Raw genomic sequence first — 26,597 nt, 5'->3', positions numbered from 1 at the left:
GGTTTGCTACTCACAAGTAGACTAAAATGCAGGTTTTGCCACCCTCGAGTGGGCTTTAGAAAAGATGGTTTTTGCCACTATCTTGTAGGCTTAAAATTCACAGTTTTAATGCGTTATCCCAATTTAAGCAATTCGGCCTCCATCCACAGGCATTCAAGCAGTTATATCACATAAGCAGCTGGCCTCATGGTAATCATGCAATTATGGCAACACTCACACGTATGCGGCATGCTAAAGCATAAAGGCTCACCTAGTACTCCAAGCCAAAACAGGAACCAGTTAGTAATCACATGCATGATCCTAGTTCATATTTGAAATGGCTAATGAACACATGCAAAGATGCAATCCAAACAGGCTCAGCTATCCTAAACAGGGCATGTGAAATGCTGCGACTAACAAATACTCAACTTGGAATTGAAATACGAGTGCAGTTAGCATGATGTACCGAGCCTAGTGCATGTAAGACAAATGTATGGATGCACGCATGCTAAGCATAAGGTATGCTAATTTAAATATGCCCTAGTCTACCATCATAAGCGGGTAAATAAAAGGGAAGAAAGACGTGGGGTTGGAAGACATACACACACTCACGCACACTTATTACACAATTGCCCTCACTCGGAGGGTCCAAATAAATATTATAGTCCGAATAAATAAGACTAAATTAAGTATTATAAAAATTTCTAATCTAATTAACAAATTAGATGCAAAGAGAAGATGGCTGCAGCCCCCGCCTCGAGATGCGTGAATGATGCATGCTCAATCCATCTTGCCCGGAAACCCGTACCATGCCACTGCTGCCTCTGTTAATGCTGCCCTGCTCCTCTGAAAATTGACAAAGTGTTGGGATATGTTCTTTGAACACTGTAGAACACCATCGGCTAAGGGAAATAACCACCAGCCATGGGAAATCTCCGTCGGCTGATTTTAAGTCTATCGGCCACGTATTATTTGTCGGTCGGCACTAAATACTGCCGATCGGCCACAGATTCCTGCTGGGACCTGCAGTTGACAGCAGCAGAGGGCAAGGCAGTACATGGCATGGAATTTTGAGCAAATGTGGGCTTGGTCACACTCCCAATCATGCAAGAGACTTAAGGGAACGTGACCCTCGACCTTCGGGCCATCAATCATACATTTTGATGTATGATGGCCTAAGGAGCCGAGGTTGCAATTCAATGTAAAATGTATGCAAACAAAAACACGTGAATACCAACACCCTATCATGTTGGAGTCAAGGGGATTGGCGACCGAGGGTTGAGGCGTGTTTTGTCACTTGAAGTACAAACACTCCTCAATCCCCATGCCCGGTTTGACACGCCAAACCAAGCAATGCAATGCATGTATACAAACTTGGCTCAAATGCACAACATGAGGTTAAAATGCAAAACATGCCAAATGTAATGCAACTTAAACATGCAAACTAAGTTAGTGCATTCTAAATGTGCCAAGTATGGTACAATGTATATGAGATGCAACTAGATAAATGCCATGCCAACATGCAAGTGTGATACAATGTAAGCACGGGGACCAAAACAATGCAACATGATCATGCAATGGTGGTGCTAAACCATGAAGGGCAGACCTCAGTCCATCCCAAAACAGTGACCAAAAAGTGTCCAAAATGGTGAACAAGTACTCATGCCAAAATGCAAGCCGAAAGGGCCCAAAGCTAAGGCACAAACAAGGTGCATTCTACTACAACCATCATGACCACTCATGGCATGTACTAAGCGACCAAAAACAGATGTTCAATGCAGCAAAATACACCCAAAAACCCGCTGATATGGCAGCCCCAAAATGTCTTAAACACACAAGCATGAATAATGCCCATTTCAAGGCACAAAACTACAACACCTTAAAGCATGGGAAGGGACACAAATGACAATATAAGACCACCTTACATGGACTGAAATATGATCTTAAATAATGCCAAATCATGAGGATAGTCTAAGTTAAGCATGCTAGAAGCCAAAATACTCAAGGCCTACAAGCCAAAATGCAAAGTAACTACATCAAGCATGCCAAATATGACCAAAACAGTGGCCAACAGACCTTAAGCATGACAAATCATGACCGAAAGCTTCAACAAGCTAAGCTAAATTATGCAAGCATGGAAGCCTAAATAGAAGATGCATTTCTATACAAAAGGGAGGGATATAAAGCACGTGTATTATGCATGCAAAAGACCACAAACCCGACCAAAGATAGAGATATATTATGATCAAAAGACACCTAAAAACCTCTGAAATAGGGCCAAAATCAGTCAAGCATGCATGTTGCCCTTTAAGCCAAAATAAGGATAAAAGAGAGACAAAAGGGGAGAGGGGTGTTCCTCCCCTATGCAAGACCTCAAACCATCTTCTTTACCACTGAAAATCCATTGGATTTCAGTGGTGAAAAGAGCAATACAACAAAGGTCAACAAGGCTTAAAGAAAAAGCACCAAAAGAGGCCAAAAGAGGCCTAAGAGGGGGAGTTCGACCCCCCAATGCCAAAATGACCTAATGAGATGTCTTAAGCATGGAAATACAAAGTTTTTTTCAGTTATACACAAAGCCTAAAACAGAAAGCTAGATAGGTCAAAAGCCCATGCAAGATTGGGGAAACTAAAGTAAAGTGATTACCCTTGAAGAACCCTTGAAGAACAGTTGGTCCAGCCACCCTCTACTGACCAAAATCAGTCCAAAATTTCAACAAACAACCCTCAAAGTCCCTCAAAGTCGAAGTAAGGTGTGGTAGTGTGTGTGTTAGTGCAAAACTAAGGTAAAAATGCACTTTTGGGCCACAAAACACACACAAGGGAGGAGAGAGAGGGAAATATAGAGAGAGAGTGTGTATGTATATGTGCAAGCTCTGGTTTTTGTTTCCAAAATCACCAACCTAGAAGAAGGAGGAGAGCTCTCCTCTTATAGAAGTTCCCCCTTACAAAGCTTACCAAACAAGCTTGCTTAGAGGGAAATCCCTCCATACACGTGTATGGAGGGGAACAGAGTGGGTGCCAGCTATCACAGCTGGCACAAAATATCTACCAAAAGTAGATGAACAGTGATCGGCCATTTAAAATAGCCATTTTCGCAAAATAAATGGCCGACCGGCAACAAAGAGTGCCGACCGGCAATATACATTGCCGATGGCACAAAATCACTGGCCGGTGGCCTCAAGCCATGGCCGGTGATGTGTGGGGGTGCCTCACAAGGCATTCCCTGCCCCTCCAAGGCAAAACACAAGTGTTTGGTTCAAAACCAGAGACAACATGGTCGAGTCGAGAGATCTTGAGGCAAGGCGCGCAACCGAGACTTCCGGGAACTCAAGACGAACACAAACAAGGGTAATCACCAAGTGCTCCAATGGTGACGTCCAAGTCTTGAGGACGGTCAAAAATGGGGTGTCTACAGTTGCCCCTCTTTGACAGAACTCGAAAGTCATAACAATGACGGGAGTGAATGTCAAAGCCCAGAGACGACCTATTTTTGACAAGGCCGAAGACTCAGACAAGCATACAAGACAAACAAGATATGCGCCCGAAGGCGGGGGCAAGATGCAAGACAATGCACAAAGCCAAACATAACTTATGATCATGCAAAGAAAGCTGTAATGAAGCACACATGCGACATTTTTAAGCTAGCATACACCAAACTACACTACAATGCAGAAAGGATGCAAGAGAATTATGTAATTCTCGATACGTCTCACTCGGAGGATACAATACCTGTGCGGCTCGTCTGGTTGCACCAGCCTCTAATGAACCGTACATACAATATCGTGCCTGCAAAGAAAACAAACTCAACAGGTACAATGTGATTAACAACACGCATATTAATGTACTTGAAAATGCGTGACAACGCAAAGCAAGTGGGAAGCATAACAATGCTGTGAAGGCACAGACATATAAGTGGAGCACGTGGTCTACGCAGGCAACGAAATTGATCATAAGCATGCGGTCTACGCAAGCAATGAATTTGAACATAAGAATGCGGTCTACGCAAGTAAAACATGCGGTCTACGCAGGTAATGAATTAGAACATAGGAATGCGGTCCACGCAAGCAGAACATGCGGTCTACGCAAGTAAAAAATGCGGTCTACGCAAGCAAAACATGCGGTCTACGCAAGTAAAGTATGCGGTCTACTCAGGTAAAACATGCGGTCTACGCAAGTAAAACATGCGGTCTACGCAAGGAAAGCATGCGGTTTACGTAGGTAATGAAATTGATTGTAAACATGCGGTCTACGCAAGCAAAACATGTGGTCTACGCAAGTAATGAAATTGATTGCAAACATGCGGTCTACGCAAGCAAAACATGCGGTCTACGCAAGTAATGAAATTGATTACAAATATGCGGTCTACGCAAGCAAAACATGTGGTCTACGCAAGCGAAACATGCGATCTACGCAAGCAAAACGTGCGGTCTACGCAAGTAATGAAATTGATGATAAACATGCGGTCTACACAAGCGAAACATGTGGTCTACGCAGGCAAAACATGCAGTCTACGCAAGTAATGAAATTGATGATAAACATGCGGTCTACGCAAGTAGCGTAATTAATTATAAACATGCGGTCTACGCAAGCCATGTGTATGAGAAGAGTTGAATGCACACATGTAAGTAAAAACATGTTATTCACGATGCTGGAATGTAAAGTGCTGTAACACAGCATAATTGAAACGATTTGTGGAATTCACAAGACATGAAAAGGATACGGGAATGGACGTTCTTCGTATGTACCGAGCATCGCCCGTAGAAGTTGTGGCCTGAGGTTAACTCGAAGGTTCACGTTTCAAAAGTGTGCTTTCCCACATTGTCTCGAGTGATGATGGTGCCAAACCATGTAGTTAACCCGAACAAAGGTGCGGAAGGTGTGTTGACCGCAAGGGGAGTTTTACTGGTATCAATTCCGACACTTCGCTACCCTGCCATTCTATGTTTTACTTTCCTTTTTACTGGTAGTTTAAGTACATTGCACTGCCTCGGGCAGGTTTTATTCTTTCTCAAAATTACATATTTTGCAAAACATGTGATGGAAATGAAACGACCATTTTGTTCAAAAGATGTTGCATTTGTAAATTTTCTATGCATCACATCGCAAGGCATCACACCACAATGTGAACGAAATTGAACCTGTTTTGAGCATTGAGTACTTGCATCATAATAATCAGGTAGTAAACCGACTTACAACTCAATAAGAAAAACAAAAGCATGATATAACCAATCGAGTGTGAGTACAACTCGATAAACAAATCGAAGATTTGAAGACAGTGAAATACAACTCGATAAGCAAATGTACAATAACTCGATAAGCAGACAGGTGTGATTTCGCAAGCATCGATCACCGAGGGGAGATTGGAGGTGGTGGAGTTCCCCAACCCTAGCATAAACAACTCAGGGAACAAGGAGGAAGACCATCCGCCAGGGGTAGAGGCCATCGGCCAGAAATTTGTTCGGTCGGCAAAAGGTGACGGCCGGTCGGCACAATATTTGGCCGGCCGGACATGAATGAGGGAATCACCAGAATGTTGACACCTGTCCTCCACCCAACCTTATCTCCTACAAAAGACCCCAGCTTCGTAGTTTTTCTCAATTCCACACTGATTTGCTCTAATGGAAGAGTTTCTTGCTCAAAATCTTACAGCTTGGATTGCTAGCTTGGACGGCTCGGAAAAGTTGAATTTCCGGGGTTTCGGCATAAATGCACTATTCACTCTGGGTCGTACCCCGTTGCACCTTCCGTTTCTTCATGCCGCAGCGAGGTTTTGGAATCCGGTGATGCATGTCTTTAGCTTCGCTGGGCAAGAGATATGTCCTACCTTTGAAGATTTTCGAACCTTAATGGAGTCCGAGCGCGACGAGGAGCTCCTGCCCCAACTTAATTTTGATCATGCCCAATCCTTAGGGCAAATGTGTGGACTCAGTATGCGTGACGCTCGGTCTCTGATTTGTGACGGGATGCTGGATATTCCGAGTTTGATCGATCGGTTTTTTGATGCCGGTGATCGCAGCAACCATCACTGGCAAGGCTTCTGGCGACACGCCCTCTGTTTGTGCATGCTATCCCATTTTCTATTTGTCTCAGGCTCCGGAGGGTCTAGTGTCCGGCTAACCGAGGTTGCCTAAGGCTTGAAGGAGGGCAAGAGCTGTATTGCCATGACTCTGGTTGAGACGTTGATGGGCTTGGACGCCTTTTATCGTCATGAGACGACCAGATTAGCAGGGAGTCCACTACTACTACAGGTAATGTTTCCCACCCAATCTCACATATGTATCGCTTACATCACTCGGCCCTCAAGCTCAGTTTTTCTCATAAAAGCCCTATTCTCACTTTTCTCTCATCGTACATCTCTCTATTCTTTATTCTCTCATTTTTCATCCCTTCCCAGGTATGGTTGATAGACAAATTGCAGGTTGTGGACTCTTGCCCGACATATTCAACTCGCGGCTACTTCTTCCGACACCGCCTAGTCAATGCCCTTGATGAGGGATGGTGGTTCGCTTGGATGTGCCGCTTGTCCGCAGACTGCATTTCCTGGCGGAGCCCTTGGCTCAGCCTTCCGGCAATGAGTTACAAGATGTCCCGGCAGACTGGGATTCAATTGATTGGTCTCACTCACTGTGTATTCTACTTCCCATTCCGGATTCAACGCCAATTTGGCCATGATCAGACCTGCCCGCCATAGGGGATAGAGTATCCTGCTGCATTTCCAGCCCGAGGCGCACAGCTTGCTCGGCAGGCCATCGCGTGGAGGACGAGAGAACTCCTGGCCCCCTCTCCCACTTTCAATTGCACTTTATCTGATGAGTGCTTGGATTGGCTTAATGAGGAGGCACAGGTCGGGGCCAGCTTGGTATCAGGGGCTTCGACCAGCTCTGGGAGGGGGCGCAGGAGCACCTGACTTGACTATGCCCCAGATTTATTGCTTTATTAGTACTTTCAAGTTTTCTTTATGAATGTAATAAAAAGCAACTTCGATTGTATGCAAGAGCAGGAGAACTCTGTTTTGAAATCAATGAAATTGAAGGTTGTGGTACTGAAAATTTTCCGCTTTGGTCCAAAAATGGTCTTAGCTGTAAAAAGATTAATTTGAACAAAGTCAGCTTTTATTAAAACTTTTCAAAAAACATTTTTGATGTGGATCAGAACTGGACACGCCTGAGATCTGTCACCGAGATGCATAACCCCGGATCCCTGCAACTGGAAAGTTGCCCCTAGTGTGAAGAGTACCGCGGCACTGCATAGCAACGAAAAGTTGCCCCTAGTTTGCAAAGCACTGTACCGGAGACCTTAACTGAACTCTTGAATGCCGAATAGACAAAGATAACCGAGATGATCAACTGGACAAAGTTGATCGGGGAAAAGTTTATGGCTGAACTCCAGGATGAAGTTGCCCACGTATCCCAAGGATGGGAATCAAGCCTTACGTAGTTCAGGCTTAGGTTCGCTCGGGTATTTTCACTCTCCTTTTACGCTCTAACTTTTGCCAAGGTCGCCCTTTGCGGGTTTTCAAACTTGCGAGCTCGGTTTTTATATTTTCTAATTTTTTTGTGCTCTAACTTTTGCCTAGGTCGCCCTTTTGGGTTTTCGGCCTAGCGAGCCTCTCAGGGGTAATATTTCTTCAACTTGTCCATGTTGATCAGTTGGGAAAATTCTAGGCCATCTAGGTCCATCAGGACCATAGCTCCACCTGACCAGATAGCTTTGATGATGTAGGGACCAGTCCAATTGGGTCTGAACTTGTCCCTTGGGTCGTAGATGGGAGCTCGGTTGTCCTTGAGCACCAAATCTCCTTCCTTTAGATTCCTGGACTTGACTTTCTTGTTGAAAGCCCGGGCAATTCTGCGCTGATAGCCTTGAACATGGTATAGTGCTTTCAGTCTTCTCTCATCAAAGAGCATGAGTTCCTCAAATCTGCTCTGCTGCCAATCTGCTTCGGCTATTTGACACTCGGCCAATACTCGCAATGACGGAACCTCAATCTCGATAGGTAGAACGGCCTCCATCCCATAAACCAATGAATATGGAGTTGCCCCGGTAGAAGTTCTAATTGAAGTCCTGTAGCCCCACAGAGCAAACGGCAGCTTATTTGGCCAGTCCCGGTAGGTTTCCACCATCTTCTGCAGTATGTGTTTGATATTCTTGTTGGCAGCCTCGACCGCTCCGTTGGTTTGCGGCCGGTATGTGGATGACTTATGAAAAGCCACGTTGTATTTCTCCAACAAGTCAATCACTTCCTTCTTGAAGTGGGAACCGTTATCCGAAATAATCTCGTTTGGGACCCCGTAGCGGCAGATGATGTTGTTTCTGAAAAACTTTGCAACGTGCGACACCTTCAACACGGCATATGATTGGGCCTCGACCCACTTTGTAAAGTAATCTATCGCGACCAGGATGAACTCATGCCCATTCGACCCCTTCGGGGTGACAGCTCCGATCACATCAATGCCCCAAACTGAAAATGGCCATGGCAAAGTCATGTTGTACAGCTTCTACGGCGGGATGTTCATGCGGTTTGCATGGATCTGACATTTGTGGCATCGCTGAACAAAACTGATACAATCCTCCTCCATGGTGGACCAGTAGTAACCTTGTCTGAGGATTTTCCGTGCTAGCATCACTCCGTTCATGTGTGCACCGCACTCTCCTCCATGGATGGCCTCCATCAGGCGCTTCGATTCTTCGGCTTGGACACATAGCTTGTGCATTCCCAGATGACCTCTCTTATACAGCTTACCCCCACAGATGATGAATTGAACGACCATTCTTCTGATCGCCCTCTTATCCTTGGCATTCGCCCCTGGTGGATACGTCTCTTTCTCCAAGAAGTTCCATATGTCGTAATACCAGGGGTTTTCGTCCTGAACTTCGTCTATGGCGGCGATTGATTCTTGTGCCAGCACAAACTTCTGATCAATAATAACCGGACGCATCCGGACCCCAGACGGGATGTCTATCATGGAAGATAGAGTTGCTAGCGAATCTGCGAACCTGTTGTTCTCTCTTACTAGATGAGTGAAAGTTAGCTTCTCAAACCGAGGAATTAACAAGTCCAAGGCCTGGTGGTAAATTATCATTTTTTCTTCTTTGACTTTCCAGTCTCCTTTTGCCTGAGACACAACAAGGTTCGAATCCCCGATGACGTCTAACCGTCTTGCCCCTAGTTCCAAGGCTGCTTCTAAACCGGCAATACATGCCTCATATTCTGCTTCGTTGTTCGAGACTTTGAACCGGAGCTTGAAGGCTAGAGGGATACGGGAATTGTCGGGTGCTATCAGCAACACTCCTATCCCATACCCGTACTGATTTGACGCTCCGTCAAAGTACATCGTCCAATATTCGTCGTCGATGTGCAAAATGGCTTCATCTGGGAATAAGTACTCAACTGCTTCACCTCCTTCAACTGGATAATCGGCTAAGAATTCTGCTACTGCTCTTCCTTTGACTGACTTGCGTGTTACATATTTCAGATCGAGTTCAGAAAACAAAAGCAACCAACGAGCTAGCCTACCCGTAAGTGCCGGTTTCTCGAAAAGATATTTGATGGGATCGAGTCGTGAAACCAACATTACGGAGTGAGCTAACAGGTAGTGTCACAACTTCCTAGTAGCTCATACCAGAGCAAAGCAAGCCTTCTCTAATGGTGTGTAGCGAGTCTCATACTCTAGCATCTTCTTGCTCAGATAGTAGATAGCCCTCTCCACCTTGTCCTCTGATTCTTGCGCAAGCATGCAACCCATTGTGGTCTCAGTTACTGAAAGATACAATATCAACGGTCTCCCCTGCTCTGGCGGTGATATCACGAGCGGGTTCTGTAAATATTCTTTGATCTGTTCAAAAGCAGCTTAGCATCAGCCGTCCCATTGGAATTTCTTGCCTTTCTTCAGGAGACCAAAAAGTGGTTCACAAGTCAAGGTTAATTTCGAGATGAACCGTCTTATGAATTGCACTTTACCCAGAAAGCCTCGCACCTCCTTTTCAGTCCTTGGTGGTGGCATTTCTAAGATGGCCTTGATGTTTGAAGGGTCGACCTTGATGCCCCTTTGTGTAATCAGAAACCCCAGCATTTTTCTCGCTGTAACACCGAACGTACACTTCTGACGATTTAGCCGCAACCAAAATTCTCTGATCCTTTGAAAGAACTTTTGCAAGGTGGTGTAGTGGCCCTCTCTTTCCTTGGACTTGATAATCATGTCATCCACGTACACCTCAACCTCTTTGTGGATCATATCATGCAATATTGTAGTCGCGGCCCGTTGATATGTAGCTCCAGCATTCTTTAATCCAAACGGCATCACTCTGTAGCAGTAAGTCCCCCACGGAGTGGTGAAAGAAGTCTTTTCCCTGTCTTCTGGTGCCATCACTATCTGATTGTAACCTGAGAAGCCATCCATGAATGAAAGCAAAGCATGTCCCACTGTGAAATCCACCAACTCATCAATATGCGGCAAGGGAAAGTCGTCCTTCGGACTAGCTCTGTTCAAATCCCTGAAATCCACGCATACTCGGATCTTGCCATCTTTCTTCGGTACTGGGATAATGTTGGCCAACAAAGTTGGGTATTCGGATACCAGCAGGAAGCCTGCATCGATCTGCTTGGTGACCTCTTCCTTAATTTTGATGGCCCAGTCCGGACGGATCTTTCTGAGCTTTTGTTTGATCGGTCGGGCCTCGGGGTGAAGAGGGATCCGATGCTGTACAATCTCAGGATCGATTCCAGGCATGTCTTCGTAGGACCACGCGAAAACGTCTTTGAAATCTTTTAATAAAGCGACTAAGCGCTCGCGTTCCTCCGAAGACAACGTGGACCCGATCTGGACCAGCTGCTAGTCCTTTTCAGTACCAACATTCACAGTAGTGATTTCATCCATTAAGGGTTTAACAAATCTTTCCTGCTCTTGATCAATTAATCGTTGCAAACCGGAAGAATTTCTTCCTCGTCGTTTTCATCAAAATTTTGAAAATCCTTATTTAAGCAATAAATCAAAGGCATAGAAAAATACTCAGAAACCACATCCATATCATTCTCATTAAATACTTCCAAGCTGTCCAATTCTTCTGTTACAACAGACTCAAAAGAGAAAGAAAATGACGACCTAGATAGGACTGTGGCATCCGGGTTATCACCCCCAGGAATACCGGACTCAAACTCAGTTGAGCTGGAACCTGATTCCGACTCACAAGACTCGGTGGAATCAGATTCCGGCTCACTACTTGACCCGGTGCTGCTTGATAAAAATCCCTCTTCGTATTGCCAGACGAGAGAGGGTGCGGTGGATGCATCCAAAATAGTTGATGGTAGGCCCGCAGCCGTTTCATTCCTGATCATGCATACCGAGGAGTTGTCCCCCAAGCATTTCTGTTCGATCGGAGGATCTGAAAATAGACATGCCAGCGCTACCCCCATTTCATTTTCAGCGTCCTCAGACTGCGCTTCCTTACTCTGCTCAACCTCAGTTGATAGAACTGTCTGTCCTTCGGCAACGTCATCCTCAGGTAGTTGCAGGTCAAAGAAAATCTCAAACCCCGGTACGCGCTTCCTCTCCGCGTTCAGCCACGGCTCTGGGAAGCCACAGAATGGAAAGTCCTCCCCCTCCCGGACGAAGCGTCCGTTTAGGGTACCCTGAATGGGCCGGTGCATTAAGTCAAAAGGCTTCCCCATCTGTTTCACTCTAGCTCTTCCGGCCATTTCCTTTCCTTTCCTCACCCAATCCTCTTTGGTGGGTAGATAACCTAATCCAAAGGTATGAGGGTTGTGTGGCACTTCGGCCAATGCTGCGACGCCCTTCCGGCCGCTCTTTCCCAATCCCATCCCGGGGATGTGTTGGAGCTTGTTCATGAGATAGACTGCTTGAGCACTGACATATATCCCTTCATTAGCTGCCATGATGTTCTGTACAACCTGAGCCTTAGCCAAGGTAAAACCCGATATGAACACATCCTCCATACTGTGCTCAATTTCTAGAACAGGCGTAGATACCTCCGGCGGCGGATGAATCGATGAATTTCTGAAAACAATGGCTACTCCCTTCCCATAGGGATATTTCACCACTTGATGTAGGGTGGAGGAGACTGCCTTGACTTGGTGCAGCCACGGCCGCCCCAAAAGTAGATTGAAAGTGGCAGGAACCTCCAAGACATGGAAATCTATTTCATGCTGTCCCGACCCAACCTTTGTTTGAATCTTAACTGTTCCCATTACTTCCCGGCTTGTGTTGTCATACGCCCAAATCACCTGGGCTGTTGGCACAAAGTCCGCAATTTTCAAACCGATCGCATAGGCTGTCCTTGCCGGACAGACGTTGATAACGGACCCTGTGTCAACAAGAACCACCGGTATCCATTTATTCCTACACTCCAAAGAGATGTGGAGTGGCTTGTTATGGTTTGCCCCCTCGGGTGGTAATTCCTTGTCGGAAAATGGCAGCATCGGGGTAGCTCCTCCCGGAAAAACCAGTCCAACCAACTACCCCGGCATAGTCTCTATCGAGAGTTTGGCCTTGTTCATGGCTGAAAGGACAGCCTGCCTATGTACTCGAGAAGCCATAAGCAGCCCCTAGATGGAGATGTCTGCTTGTATCTTTTTCAATTGTCTCAATACGGCCTCATCCTCGAGTTGCTTTTCTTTTTGCTTCTCTGCCTCCCTATCTTTTCCAGACGCCTCTGGCTGATCTAGGTGTGGAGGCTTGAAATACCATCCACTCCTAGTCATGTGATCGACTTCGCCGACATACCAAGTATCATCTGGTTGGTTACTCCCCCAATCTTCGTCCGTGTGGGCAAGACATAGATCATCGTCCTCCCACCACATTCCATCTGCAGCCGACAGGCACCTGTCCGGCTCTGGCATAACTGTTCTCATACTCACAGTACCTTCTATCCCTATGCTCGCGGCATTCTCCATTCCTATGCTCACAGCAGTCTCAGTCCCCACATGGGCTTTTGCCTTCCTGATTCTCTCGGAATCTTCGAATCTTTCTTGTTCCGACGGTGTCAATGCGGCCGACTGTTCAATAATCCCCGTACTCGAAATGCTCTAATCCTGAGCGAAATTCTTGACACCGGCGCTCTTCGGCGATGCACTCTGTTCTTCAACCCTTCCGGCTGTCACTGACATTCTTGCCCCTGCCGGGCCTTGTTGTGGCTGAAACTCTTCTACCACATCTGGTTGATCATCCAACCACCCCGTAGCCTCTGTTGATTCCTCATAATCGAACCAGTTGACGGCTGAGTCTCCTGGATCTTGGTTACTATAAAACTGGAACTTAGCAAGGTCCTTTTCCATAGCTGTTAAATCATCCGTTCCCTATCCTAGACTGTCCCCTTGGATCACACACAACTCCCCCTCTGTTGGTAGTTCCATATCTGGCCTATCCTGGCCTATTGACAAAATGTAGTCACTTGGATTATAAGCATTCCCAACACCACTCCCAGATTCCGCAGTCTCTGGCTCAACAACTCCCTTCTCCTTTGGAATCTTCTCTCTCCTGTTCTCGATAGTCACCACCGCTGGCTTAGGTTGGGTTATGGAGATGTCCATCATGCACAAAGCGATGCAATCGGGAAGGAACACTTCCGGCCTAGGCAGGTGGGAAGGAGTGATATAGATGCTAGGATCGTAAGGCATGACCCCAGTTTGGATGAAGTTGACTCTTTTGGGCGGTGGAGCTTGGTTATGTGTGGGGAAAGGGTTCGTAGTAACGTTGGGTTTCTCAGAAGGCAAAATCACCCGGTTATCAATGAGATCTTGAATCTCATGACGTAATCGGAAGCACAGATCGGTGTCATGACCGTGCTGTTGGTGAAATGCACAATATTTGGCTGGGTTGTGGGCAGCGGGGAGTCTTTCTGGTAAGGGTCGCGGCTCTAGGGCCTTCAGATGCCCTTTTCTAATTGAAACCCCCAAAGCTTTGGACAGGGGCATATAAAGCGGAGCGAAGGTTCTGGTGTTTTTGGGTGGGTATTTGGCTGTTTGTGGGTTGCTTCCGGACGCACCGGAGAATGGTGTGGCCGCCATAGTTCTTGGGGGAGGGTTGGTGGTGACCATACTCACTTCGGAGGTCCTGGTAGTTATAGCGCCACTCGGGCCTGCATTAGTGTTACGATTGAAAGTTCTGCGGGGTTGCTCCCGATCATTATCAATCAAGCCTTACTTTAAGGCATCCTCAATCTGTATCCCATTTCATGTAGATCAGAAAAGGTAGGGAAGGGGAGTACAATCAACTTTTGCATCAACTTCGACTGAAGATTGCTCACAATCATCCGAATCTGGTCTTTGTCCGTGGGCCTTAAGGTCATCATCGAAGCCTTAGTCCGCCATCTGGTTACGAATTCTGAGAAGCTCTCTTTGGGTTCTTGCCTGGTTGTCTCAAGATCCCGGGTCGTAATCTCAATTTGTGTATTGTATGAGTACTGCAAGATGAAGGCCTCAGCCATCTCGTCCCAACTTCTCCTGACGTCATCCTCCAATTTGGTATACCATATGGCCGCTACACCCGACAGGGTCCGGCCAAATAGAGACAGCTTCTGCAGTCTAGTGAGGCCTATTGGCCTTAGGATGTCCGAAAACAATCTCAGGTGCACCATGGGGTCCCTGGACCCATCAAATCGATCAATGTGCGGCATTTTGAATCTGTCAGGTAGCGTTACGGCTGCGTCGGTATACCCATCTTCGATGTCAGGGATGGTCTTGACTCCCTAGGACTTCTTAAACATCTTTTCCAACTTGCTTAATTTTAAGGCTGTGGGGTCCACTTTGAACTCAAAAGGAGAGTCCGGTATATTGACAGGCGTGGGCACCTTGGATAGTTGTGGTGGAATCGGAGGCGGAGCTGGTCCCGCTGGAAGGTTTGTATTCTCTTGGACATTCCGGACATTCGGTGTTTCTTCAGGTATCGGAACCCTTAGTGGAGGAGGGACTTGCTGTGAAGCAGATGCTCCGGTTTGCTGCTGTAACCTTACGATTAACTCTGCTTGTTCATTCATAACCGTGGCCTGCTGTTTGGCGAACTCTGCCTGCCGGACAGCATCCTGCTGCATTACTTTCATGCTTTCTTGGAGTTGGCGCACCATCTCCTCTAAACTAGCCATACTGTTCTGTTCTGACTGAATTATCGATATATGTTCCCTCTCTGTGGGTGAAACAGAACCTTGATCCCTACTGTGCACAGGTGAGGTAGATAAAGCCCTCTGTGCTGGCTGTTGAACTGATGCCCTCTGCCTAGCTGTCCTCCGTCTAGTAACCGGGGGTAGAGAGTGGTACACTGGTTGTCCGTCTACCAGATCCTCAGATCGATGGAACCGACGACCTCTAATCCAGAGTGCTTGGGGAATATCTACCGGGTTGGAAGCAACTGTGCTGAACTACCCTAGCAAAAGATAAATAAAGCAATAAATAACCAGACAATTGGACAGCATAACGGCGTAAAATAAACACATAAAACGCACAATTGGATATTCATAATACACAGTTGGTAAGCCGAACACACTGTTCCTCGATACTGATCATTGTTCTCAAATCACCGTTCCCAAAACTGAACTTGATATCCGCAGATAACCGATTTCTCAACAACACTGATACTGGTGCCCTCGAGCCTAATACTCAATCTTGCAAACTGGTATGTACGTTCCTGTAGAGATACACTCTAAAGCACATAACAAATAAGTGAGAGCCAAAACACCCCTATGTTGGGGTAGGGTTTCCCTGTCCTATTTTGTCAGGAGCTAGGGTTTCACTACTCACGCAGCGGTTTCAATCAACTTAGCATCGGGTAAGCAACCTGTCCTAACTTGGAATGGTCACTATGAATCCGAATATGCACAAGGTCGAATGGTCGAAAGGGGTGCCCCGGTAAAACCGGGGTTTGTGTTCCCATACTGTCAGAGCCCACAAACCTTATGGTCATGCCTTGACAAGACAAGCCTCCGGCAAACCGTTCAGGAATGGCAGATGGCAAACACTGTGTTCCTAGGCACACCAATGCACATGCAATGCAAAGAAACACTGTAGACACCCCATTTTTGACCGACCTTAAGACTCAGATGTCACTGATTGAGCACTTGGTGATGTTGCATAATGTGCTCGTTCAGAAGTTTCAGAGTTGCGGCCGTGAGCCCTGCCTCCGGACTTCCGAACCCCCTTTTGTACTTTGCCTCGGTTTGCGAACCAGGCTCGGCTTTCTTTGTTTCTTTTCCTGAGGGGAGGGAGAGGTCCAGTAGACCATCTCTCAGTGGCCGTGGGCTGCATTTTGTGGCCGTAGGCCATTTTGCCCATTTCGGAGTCCGGTTTCCGATTTTTCGGGACCGTTGGCCGTGTGCCTCGGTTCGGGACCGCCTAACCACCTCCGTTTGTTCTAATTTTTGACATACATCTTATTTAATCCCTTTTAAGGGACACTGGGGTCTGAGAAACCCACTTCGTGGCCGAATGCCACTTTCGGTGCTTAACAGCCCATTTTCGGGACCCCGAACTGCGCGTTTTGGCCCCCGAACATTCGTTTTGCAACGGTTTTCGTTCATTTTTGGCAGGTACTTCTGTTTTATCACCGGGGAGGTCACTGAAGGGTGGGAGGCCAGCAATTGTTGCAGCAACCAGTTATACATCCTCCGACGCCCTCCGACGCCCGTTTTTCGCACTTCCGGGCTAATGTTGAACACCTTGGGCCCATTTTCTTGAACTTTGAACCACATATTTGTGATGTACACACATGGGAGGACCCTAAAAAATGGTGGCCGGCCATTAATGCTACTTGACCCTTTTGACCCCCTCCTTCCGGGCTAATGTTGAACCCCTTGGGCCCATTTTCTTGAACTTTGAACCACATATTTGTGATGTACACACATGGGAGGACCCTAAAAGTTGGTGGCCGGCCAGTAATTCCACTTGACCCTTTTGAACCCCTCTTTCCGGGCTAATGTTGAACCCCTTGGACCCACTTTCTTGGACTTTTAACCACAGGGTTGTGTTGTACACACATAGGAGGACACCATCAATTGGTGGCCGGCCAGAAAATCTGATTGACCCTTTTGACCCCTAGCCGGCCGGCTAGGGGGTGTGGCCGGCCGGCCACCTGCAGCAAAAGTACCAGGCCGGCCGAGCTCCTTGCACTGTTCCCTTTACAGCTGTGGGGCTTTATCCCCCAGAAAAGATCTTTATCCGGGGGATATTTTGTGGGGGAAAGTTGCTCTCCTTTTCCCCCACCTTTGCACCCCCTTTTTGGCCTTTATAACAAGCAAGCTATATCACATGTTGGGGTTAGAAAAATTCTTCTTCAAGTTTCCATACACAACTCCATCTCTATACCTCTCATTTCCTTGAAAATTCCTAAGTCCTTAAGCACCATTTCTTCTACACCACCAAGCTCTACCATCACCACCTCATTTCCAGCAACAAGGAAGGTTTCTCAAAGGCTAAAGGAGCTGCAAATTGATCCAAGAAGCAACAAAAGCTTTGATCTTCAAGGGTGAGTAACACTTCTCCTCTTTGACCCTTTTTCTTGATCCATTTGTAAGCCCCACATGATTTTTGTTTCAAGATCCGGCCCTAACTGAAAAGGGCCCTCTTTTGAGCTCATCTTCACTTTTCATTAAGGGCTCAGCCCTGTTTGAGCCCTCCATGATGCACTTGCTTCATTGATCCTCTTATATGTCATAATCTTGCATGCTATTTTCGACCGATGAGAAATCTGTTTTTGAGCATGTTGTAAACTGATATTAGGCTTATTTTGAGCCCCTCTTCATCATTGAAGAAGGGCTCAACACCATTTGGGACTTCCATGTTGTACCTACCTTTATACTCCTCTTTTCTTCCCCATTCTTGCATGCAATGGCAGCCTGCCATGCTTTTGTTTTTGGCCATTTTACAGTTCTGAAAAAGTGTTTATTTTGGTCCATTATTCATGTTTCATTTAGGTCCTTTCATGGTTTGGGACCTCCATATGCCACTTCATGTTATATCTCTCTTTTATTCCCCATTCTTGCATGTTTAGTTAGCCTATCATGCTTTTGTTTTTGGCCATTTTACAGTTCTGTAAATAGTCCTATTTTGGCCCATTCTACATGCTTTATTAAGGGTCTTTGGCTGTTTGGTGATTATTTTGCATACCTCATGTTATAGCACCTTTTGAGCCTCAATCTTGTGCCTTTTTTTTAGCATGTTTGTATACTGATTTGAGGTTTACCATATACTGTAAATATTCATATTTTTGGTCCCTCTTCAATGTTGTAGAATGAAATTTTTCAGTTTGGGTTTTGCTTATATCACTTGCTTCATTACCCCTCTCTTGGCCCCTATTCTTGCATGCCATTTTTTCCATACCTATGCTTGCTTTTTGGCCATGTTTATAACTGTGAAAGTGCCTTTTTTTGGACTGTATAGCTTCTGTCTTTGCATTGCATGTCCATATTGTGCATGTTTGGCATAGCTATAGGCCATTTCGGGTGCCTAAATTCGCATTTCGGGACAATTCCATGCATTTGGTGTCATTTCGCCTCATTTCGGGACTGTTTTCCCCCATATTTTAGTGCTGAAATTCCATTAGAATGATTTCATTCCATTTCCATGCCATTGCATCGCATTTTGCCATCGCCTCGATTTGCGTGCCCGTGTGCACGCATTTCGAGGCACTTCGTTTTTATCCGACGGCATCCTATGTGAGTGTGGCTGAGGCTCACTAATGTTGGTATAAGCCCATATCACATTTCCATGCCATTGCATCGCATTTTTCCATCGCCTCGGTTTGCGTGCCCGTGCGCACGCATTTCGAGGCACTTCATTTTTATCCGCCGGCATCCTATGTGAGTGTGGCTGAGACTCACTCATGTTGGTATAAGTCCATATCATGTTTCCATGTCATTACATCACATTCTGCCATTGCCTCGGTTTGCGTGCCCGTGTGCACGCATTTCGAGGCACCTCATTTTTATCCGCCGGCATCCCATGTGAGTGTGGCTGAGGCTCACTCATGTTGGTATAAGCCCATATCACATTTTCATGTCATTCGCATTGTGTATGCCATTTTCTCGGTTTGCGTGCCCGTGTGCATGCATTTCGAGGCATCTCATTTTCATAGCATAGTGCATACTAGGTTGTATCTTAGATTGCATTCTGTCATTTTCTCGGTTTGCGTGCCCGTGTGCACGCATTTCTAGGCATCTCATTTTCACAGCATAGTGCATACTAGGTTGTATCTTAGATCGCATTTATGTATTTTCTCGGTTTGCGTGCCCGTGCGCACGCATTTCGAGGCATCTCATTTTCATAGCATGGTGTATGTTAGGATTGTATCTTAGTCGCATTTCATGCATATCATGCATATTGCATCGTGTTCGGGATAGGAGTTAGCCCGGGCACGGGAAACGAGGTGCGTTTCGTACTCCGAGTGACGGAACGTGTCTCAATTCCCCAGTCACCGACACTCCGGATTATCCATGATGGAGTTAGGTTTTAGCTGTAGTTTCATGTGCATTCATTCTATATTGAGTTGTGCATTTCGACTCCTCGGCCATCATGCCTCGGTATGCGTGATTGGTGGCACGAGGATCGAGACATGCATATATCTGTGCAAATACATTGCTATGCCCCTTTCCTGCTCTCTGTTGCAGCAAAATCAGGAATCAGTAACTTTTTGGGGCTTGGCACGCATTTCAAGAACAGGTGTAAACAGAGGCTAATTGGGGCATTCCGGTGGATTTCCGCGCAAGACAACCCGGACATGCATCATCCATCAGAAGCAAGGCAGTCCCTGGCTTGCATGCTAGTTTTACCGCTTTCTTAGTTAATTCATTAATTAATTAGAAATTTGTACATTATTCGGACTGTAATATTCTTTTATTCGGGACTGTATTATTTATTTGGACCCTCTGAGTGAGGGCACAACTGTAATAAGTGTGCGTGAGTGTGATGTATGTCATCCAACCCCACGTCTTTCTCCCTTTTATTTTATCCGCTTATGATGGTTAGATTAGGGCATATTTAAATTAGCATACAGTATGACAGCATGTTTGCATTCATTCATCTGTATTGCATGCACCGGGCTCGGCGCATCATACTAACTGCATTGTACTTTCAATTTCAAAGTTGAATACATGATAATTGTAACATTTCATATGCCATCTTAGAATAGCCGAGCCTGCTATAATTGCATTTTGCATGTGTTGCATTAGGCATTTCTGTATACTTAGGGTCATGCATGATTTCTAATGTAGTCTCTTTTTTGGCTTGGAGTACCCGGTGAGCTTTATGCTTTAGCATCCTTGCATGCGTGTGAGTGACTGCCATGAATAGCATGCTTACCATGAGGCTATGTGCTTATCTGATATAACTGCCTGAATGCCTGTGGGTGAAGGTTGGGTTACTTAAATTGGAATAAATCATCAAATGTTTTAAAGCCTACCTGCAGGTAGCAAACCATTTTCAAAAACAAACATGAAATGTTTTGTTCCAATTCAGGCGATCCAGTCTATACTTGTATGCTGTGAGCATCACATAGTAACCTAGGCTAATAAACCGGAATAAGAACTCACAATGTTTTCAAAAATTGATATCATGGTTAGTAGAGGCCGGTCTATGACCGGGCGAGCGGGGGTGCTCACGAAGTGACCTTCCCCAATCGTACCCAAGTTCCCGAGCCGAGGCAACTTTGGTGATGACGGACGCGTGGCCTTTTGGCACCGAGTCAGGGTTTCCTAAATTTCCCAAAATAAAATATTTAGGTGGCGACTCTGTATCTGGCAAAGCAGTCCATGTTTGGCACTTCTTTCAAAAATCAGTTTTCTCAAAATGATTTGCCGGATTTGGACTCTTTGGTTCAAACTTAGAACCGTGACTAACGAAAGTCGAGTCCGAGCTGTAGCGAGGTCCCCCGCGGGCTGGTTACAGTTTCTGGTGACTCCGCTGGGGATTTAGAGAACTTGACTCAAACTCGTGATATCTGTTTTTGACTACACTTGTGTGTTTCTTTGCATTGCATTTGCATTGGTGCGCCTAGGACACCGTGTTTGCCATCTGCTATTCCTGAACGGTTTGCCGAAGGCTTGTCTTGTCAAGGCATGACCATAAGGCTGACCGGTTGTGGGCTCTGCCAGTATGGGAACACAAACCCCGGTTTTACCGGGGCACCCTCTTTGACCATTCGACCTAGTGCATATTCGGATCCATAGTGACCATTCCAAATTAAGACAGGTTGCTTACCCGTTTATAGGTTGTTAGAAACCGCTCTGTGCGTAGTGAAACCCTAGTTCCTGACAAAATAGGACAGGGAAACCCTACCCCAATATAGGGGTGTTTTGGCTCTCACTTATCTGTTATGTGCTTTAGAGTGCGTCTCTACAGGAATGCATGTATCAGTATATGAGCTTGAGTATCAAGCCTGCGGGCATCAGTTCAGTATTGTCAGTATCAGGCCTGCGGGCATCAGTTCAGTATATGAGTTTGAGTATCAAGCCTGCGGGCATCTGTTCAGTATTGTCAGCATCAGGCCTGCGGGCATCAGTTCAGTATTATGGGTATCAGGCCTGCGGGCATCAGCCAGTATTTGAGAATCAGCTATCTGCGGATATCAGATTCTGTTTTAGGGGACAGTGATACAGGGATAATAATCAGTGTTTGAGGACAGTGTGTTATTCAGCTTATTGACTGTGTGTTATTATGCCCGGCTGTGTGTCATGCATTTTATTTTAAGCTGTTATGCTGTCCGTTTATCTGTTTATTTATTTCCTTTTCGCTTTATTTATCTTTTGCTAGGGTCAGTTTTAGCACAATTGCTTCCAACCCAGCAGGCATTCCCCAAGCACTTTGGACACGAGGTCGTCGACTCCATCGATCTGAGGATCTAATCGACGGACAGCCAGTGTTCCATTCTCTACCCCCTGTTACCAGAAGGAAGCAGAAAAAGCGCAGTGTATCCGAACATAGATCACCAGAACAGTGGTTTCCCCCATCAGTGGACAGTTGGATTAAGATCCCCATTGAGACAGATCTGCCAGTAGTTCAGATAAATCAAAACAGTATGACGGCACCAACAGGAGTTGAGGAAATGATGCGCCAAATGCAGGAAACCATGCGGGCCATGCAGCAGGATGCCGTTCGCCGGGATGAACTCGCTAAGCAACAAGCTGAGATTATGACCCAGCAGGCTGAGCTGATTACCAGACTGCAACAACAGAATACAACATCTGCTTCACACCAAATTCCTCCTCCGGCAGGGCCCCCATTACCTGAGCAGACACCTACTGTTCAGAACGCTCCTCCAAACACCCAAAATACTGTGCCGACTATCCAAAACTTGCAAGAGGACACAAATCTTCCAACGGGGCCAGCTCCACCCCCGCTTCCACCACAATTGTCCAAGGTCCATACATCCAATCACCCAGACTCTCCCTTCGAGGTCGAGGTTGATCATACAGCTCTGAAATTGAGCAAATTGGAGAAGCTCTTCAAGAAATCCCAAGGGGTCAAGGCTATGCCGGATATCGAAGATGGATACACTGAGGAGGCCGTAACACTCCCCGATAGGTTCAAAATGCCACAAATCGACCGCTTTGATGGGTCCGGTGACCCCATGGTCCATATCTGACTGTTTGCAGACATCTTGCGGCCAATGGGCCTAACACGACCACAGAAGCTTTCATTATTCAGCCGAACCCTGTCGGGTGTGGCCTCCCATTGGTACGCAAAGTTACAAGATGAAGTGAAGAAGAATTGGGATGAGATGGCTGAGGCCTTTGTCGCGCAATATTCATACAACACTCAGATCGAGATCACAACTCGTGATCTTGAAACGACAAGGCAAGAGCCCAAGGAAACTTTCTCGGACTTTGTGATCCGATGGAGGGCGAAGGCGTCAATGATGACCTTAAGGCCCACTGACAAAGATCAAATCCGGATGATTGTGCGCAATCTCCACCCGAAGTTGATGCAGAGAATGATTGTAGTCCCCTTCCCTACTTTCGCAGATTTACATGAGATGGGGGTGCAAATCGAAGACGCAATGAAACAAGGTCTGTTTGACCATGACAGAGAACAACCGAGGAGGACGTTCAACCGTAACAACAATGCGGGCCCGACGGCGCTGCAAATACGAGAGCCTCGGAAGTTAGTATGGTCACCACCACTCCCCCTCCCCCTCCAAGGCCCATGACTGCCACACCCTTCTCCGGCGCGTCCGGAAGCAACACACAAGCCAACAGATTCCAACCGCGAGGCCAAAGAACCTTTACCCCACTATATATGCCTCTGACCAAAGTTCTGGGAATATTGATCAGAAAAAATCATTTAAAACCCCTGGAGCCAAAGCCATTACCGAATCCACTCCCCCCCTCTTACGACCCGTCAAAATACTGTGCGTATCACCAACAACACGGTCACGACACCGACCGTTGTTACAGATTGCGTCATGAGATCCAAAATCTTATTGACAAACAGGTGATCGCACCTCCTGATAAACCCAATGTCACAACCAACCCTCTCCCACCACATAACCAACCTCCCCCTCCCAAAAGAATTAATTTTATCCAGACTCGGGTCGCATCTTACGATCCTAGCATCTATATTACGCCCACCCACCTACCCAAGCCGGAGGTGCTCATTCCCGATTGCACTGACTTCTTGTGCATGGTGGACATCTCTAAAACCCAACCAGAACCAATGGTGGTGACCGTCGAAGATAGGGCAGGGCAGATTTTGGGAGAGAATGAGATTGTTGAATCTGAGACTGGACAGAGTTTTGTTGGGGGAGCCTATGATCCAAGCGAGTACATCCTATCAACGAGCCGAATTGGGCTAGGTATAGAATTGCCAGAGACAGGAGAGCTATGCATGATCCGGGGGGATGGATCTGGGCTATGGGCAGATGATCTGACAGCCGTAGAGGAGGACTTTGCCAACCTGCAATTTCTCGATGACCAGGAACTGGGGGATGCGTCAATCAACTGGTACGATTATGAGGGATCAGCGGAGGCCACTGGATGGCTCGAAGATCAACCAGATGCAGTGGGGGAAGCCCAACCAGAACAGAGCCCGGCAGGGGCAGAAGTATCAGTTGTGGCCGGAATGGCCGAAAGTCAAGTTGTATCGCCGGTGCTAAGAATTCCGCTCGAGACATGGGCATTATGGATACGGGAATTGTTGAACAAACAGCTGTACTGATGCAGCTGGAACGAGAAAAGTTCGAGGAGGCTGAGAGAATTAGGAAAGCTAAAGGCCCTAAGGGGACTGAAAGTGCTGCGTGCACGAAGATAGAGAATGCTGCGAGCATGTTGACAGGGAGCACTGCAAGTGCAACTAAACCGGAGCCAGACAGGTGTCTGTTGGCTGCCGATGGAATGTGGTGGGAAGACGATGACTTATGTCTTGCCCACACGGATGAAGACTGGGGAAATAATCAACCGGATGACACTTGGTACCTCGATGAGGTTGACCACATGACGAGAAGTGGGCAGTACTTCAAACCCCCACACCTGGACCAACCCGAGGCATCCGGGAAGGATAGAGAAGCGGAGAAACAGAAGGAGAAGCAGATTGAAGATGAAGCTGTGCTGAAATAGTTAAAAAAAATACAAGCAGACATCTCCATCTGGGGACTGCTAATGGCATCACGAGTACATAGAGAAGCTGTCTTATCTGCTATGGACAAGTCCAAACTCACCATAGACACCACGCCTGAACAGTTGGTTGGGCTGGTTTTTCCGGGAGGAGGTTCCCCGGCATTAACCTTTTCGGACAAGGAGCTACCGCCTGAGGGCACAAGTCATAACAAACCTCTCTATATCTCTGTGGAATGTAGAGATAAGTGGATACCGGTGGTACTTGTTGATACCGGGTCTGCAATTAATGCCTGACCAACCAGAACGGCATATGCAATCGGGTTAAAATCTGCGGACTTCATCCCAACTACCCAAGTGATTAGAGCATTCGACAATACCAGCAGAGAAGTGATGGGGACTGTTAAAATTCAAACCAAGGTTGGTCCAGGACAACACAGTATCGAATTTCATATCTTGGACGTTCCTGCAACCTTTAACCTACTTTTGGGGCGACCGTGGTTGCACCAGGTCAAAGCAGTCTCTTCCACTCTACATCAGATGCTAAAGTACCCCCACGGGAAAGGGGTAGCGATCGTTTTTGGGAATTCATCAATCCATCCGCCGCCGGAGGTGTCCACACCTGTCTTGGAGATCGAGCACGGCACGGAGGATGTGTTTTTGTCGGGGTTCACTTTGGCGGAGGCCCGAATTATACAGAATGTCATGGCTGTGAATGAAGGTATCTACGTTAGTGCTCAATCTATCTACCTCATGAACAAGCTAAAACATACTCCCGGGATGGGATTAGGGAGAAGCGGCCGGAAGGGCGTCTCAGTGTTGGCCGAAGTGCCACACAACCCTCACGCCTTTGGACTGGGTTATCTGCCCACCAAAGAAGACTGGGTGAGAAAAGGAAAAGAAATGGCCGGAAGGGCCCGAGCAAAGAAGGCCGGGAAGCCATTTGAGTTAATGCACAGGCCCATCTGGGGTACCCTAAACGGACGCTTCGTCCGGGAGGGGGAAGATTTTCCATTCTGCGGCTTCCCGGAGCCATGGCAAAACGTGGAGGGGAAGCGCGTGCCTGGTTTTGAAATCTTCTTCGACATACAATTATCTGGGGATGACGTTGCCGAAGCGCAGACAGACCCACCAACTGAGGTTGAGCAATGTGAGGCAGTGGATCCTGAGGGCACAGAGCTTGAAATGGGGGTAGCACTGGCGAGTCTACTATCAGATCCTCCGATCGACCAAGAGTTCTTGGGGGATAACTCTTCGGTTTCTGTGATTGGAGATGAAATAGCTGCGGGCTTTCCAGCACCGATCTTGGATGCATCTATCGCACCTTCTCTCATCTGGCAATATGAAGAAGGCTTTTTATCTAGCAGCTCCGGGTCAGGTAGTGAGCCGGAATCTGATTCTACCATATCTTATGCGTCGGAATCAGATTCCAGCTCGACTGAGTCTGAGTCCGGTATTCCTGGGGGTGATAACCCGGATGCCACAGTCCTGTCTAGGTCGTCATTTTCATTTTCTTTTGAGTCTGTTGTAACAGAGGAATCTGACGGCTTGGAAATATTTAATGAGAATGATGTGGATGTGGTTTCTGAGTATTTTTCTGTGCCTTTGATTTATTGCTTAAATCAGGATTTTCAAAATTTTGATGAAAACAACGAGGGAGAAATTCCCCCAGTTTTGCAACGGTTAATTGATCAAGAGCATGAAAGATTTGTTAAACCTTTAATGGATGAAATCACTACTGTGAATGTTGGTACTGAGAAGGACCCGCGGCTGGTCCAGATCGGGTCCACGTTGTCTTCGAAGGAGCGCGAGCGCTTAGTCGCTTTATTAAAAGATTTCAAAGATGTTTTCGCGTGGTCCTACGAAGACATGCCTGGAATCAATCCTGAGATTGTACAGCACCGGATCCCTCTTGACCCCGAGGCCCGACCTGTCAAACAGAAACTCAGAAGGATTCGCCCGGACTGGGCTCTCAAAATTAAGGAAGAGGTCACCAAGCAAATTGACGCAGGGTTCCTGCTGGTATCTGAATATCCAACTTGGTTGGCCAATATTGTTCCGGTGCCAAA

Source organism: Camellia sinensis, chromosome 3 (assembly GCF_055761805.1).
Source record: "Camellia sinensis isolate YWXY chromosome 3, ASM5576180v1, whole genome shotgun sequence".
NCBI lineage: Eukaryota > Viridiplantae > Streptophyta > Magnoliopsida > Ericales > Theaceae > Camellia > Camellia sinensis.
This window is presented reverse-complemented; position numbering follows the sequence as displayed.